We start from the raw sequence: 2,553 nt of genomic DNA, 5'->3' as shown, positions 1-2,553 counted from the left end.
GCGGATTGGAGAAACATTGGTCTATGTATTATGATGATAATTTTTTTCCTATTATATAATACAAAATGCCTCGCATTAATTAATTATTTATTCAGCAAATATTTATTGAATGCGTACTGCGTGCCCGGCGCTCTTCTGCAAACGGGCACTATCCACAGCAACAAAGCAACTGATCCCTCTCTGTTCATGGAGCTCATGTTCCTGTTGGGGAGATCAACAATTAAATAGGCAATTCCTATATAGTACGATAAGTGTTGCAAGAGAGGAAATACGGGGAACTGGGAGAGCAGCAGGGGACTCTAACCCAGGCAAGGAGAGTGTGAGAAAGGCTTTCCAAAGGAACTGACAGCCCGGCTGAGGCAGACTTGAAGAGCAAGTTAGCATTATTAGGTGAAATGTGGTAGGGGGATAGGGAATAGGAAGAATGTGCTGACACAATAGGAACGTGATAAATGGTAGCAACGCACATTATAGAATTACAGTTATATAATTATATTACATATAATTCTACTATATATAATTGTATTATATAATTATATTGATTATATAAATTATTATGTGTATTGTATACTATATAACATAATGAGTATAATTATATTATGATTGAACTACATGTAATACAGGACTGTTCTCTAGTAGAGGCCTCCACTCCCTGTTAGAAGAATAATAGGGGCCTTGTATATGTGTGGGGTGTCAGGGAGAGGTGATGGGAATAAATATTTGGGCCCAGGAGCCAAGCAGTTTACATTTGAACCCAGCTGTTTCAGGGAGCGTTGGGGGAAGCTGAGGACATGGCCTCTGAGACCTAAGGGCAGTAAGATTGTGTAAAGGTTTTCCCACTGAGAAGTGTCCTTGGCCAACTCCTGGGCTCCAAAATCATTCACGGAACTATCCTGTTCATCATTCTCCTTATATACTTGCTCAAAATTGAGTAGTTGAATACCTTTATCTACATAAAGGTAGTATGTGGTGAACCAGGCAGCTGTTTGGGACCAAAGAAACATTGAAAATAAAAATGAAGTTTCCCAAATTAATTTATTCATTTCATAAGGTTGAACCATATTACTTCCTGACATATGTAATTGCTACAGGTGCAAAATCACACATCTATCATCTATTCATCGCACAGAGAAGGAAGAAAGAAGAAAGAATATGAAGTTGCCAAGAGCTGCTGAAAACCCAACTTTGTGTTCTCTTTCTTCCTTTTTCCTTCTCTATAGGAATGTTCAATCCCCTCTGGCCATTTACAGCTGTTGCTTGGTCTCATGTCTATGTCTTTAGGAATTCTAGATTGGTATCTTACTCAAGGACGTATCTCCTGTTGAACCTGGGCCAGTGTCTTTTCTCTGTCTTTCAGCCTTAGATCACCAGATAACTAGTATATTTTTATCAAGAAGATACTAACTTTTCAGAAGAAGAATGTAGCAGGAGGGGAAGAATGAAGGGGGGGAAATCGGAGGGGGAGAAGAACCATGAGAGACAATGGACTCTGAAAAACAAACTGAGGGTTCTAGGGGGGAGGGGGTTGGGAGGATGGGTTAGCCTGGTGATGGGTATTGAGGAGGGCACGTTCTGCATGGAGCACTGGGTGTTATGCACAATGAATCATGGAACACTATATCTAAAACTAATGATGTAATGTATGGGGATTAACATAACAATAAAAAAATTAAAAAAAAAAAAAAAAGAAGATACTAACTTTTGAGACTTCTTCTCTTGATATGATGCAGAAAGATACAAAAGTCCTCCCATTCCATAATAACAACAACAAAAACAAAATAAGAATCATACTCTTCTATGGGACATGCATTGAATGGTGTTTGCAAAAAACCCTTGATGGACTGAATTCCAGTGAAACATGTGCCCTTTGTAGTTGAGCAAAGAGCTAAATAGCTCAAGACTTGGGGCAGGAAGCTGGTCTGGGGTTCAGACCAGAAGACACAGACTTTGAGAAGAAGGACAAGTTTAGATGAAACTGGCAAGACAGGATGGAATTCAGAAGCCTCCAATGCAAAACCAAATAGTTTTGCCCAACAATTCCCATCCCCTCCAGAATTTTGCTGAGAAAGTGGCACTGAGGAGGGACTGGAAATCAGAGACACATTGTAAGATACCCCATATTTCATAATAGTTGGATTCTAGAGTTTTAATATAAAAGTAGACAAAAAAATACTGAAACTACAGCCCAACCCTGTCCCACCTCAAATATGAGCAAGCTCTAAAAGGCACTGATGGTGAAGGAGGTGAAGGGTTAGGTTAATTACAGATGACTTCAACCTAACACTGTTGACCTGTTCCAGCTCAATTTCATTCTAAGGGAAATACTAATGATCAGCTTCTCCCTCAAACAGCCATGCAGAGGGAAGGGGTTACATTCCCAAGAAAATAAATAAAGCAAAGCAGAATAAAATATATTATACTTGAATATATATTATCCTTTGTTTCAAATTCTATTTTGTCTCATATAAGTATAGCTACTTCAGCTTTCTTTTGGTTTCCATTTGTATGGAATATCTTTTTCCATCCCTTCCCCTTCAGTCTGTGTATGTCCTT

Source organism: Phoca vitulina, unplaced genomic scaffold, assembly GCF_004348235.1.
Source record: "Phoca vitulina isolate PV1807 unplaced genomic scaffold, GSC_HSeal_1.0 scaffold97, whole genome shotgun sequence".
Classification (NCBI taxonomy): domain Eukaryota; kingdom Metazoa; phylum Chordata; class Mammalia; order Carnivora; family Phocidae; genus Phoca; species Phoca vitulina.
Note: the sequence above shows the minus strand (reverse complement) of the source record.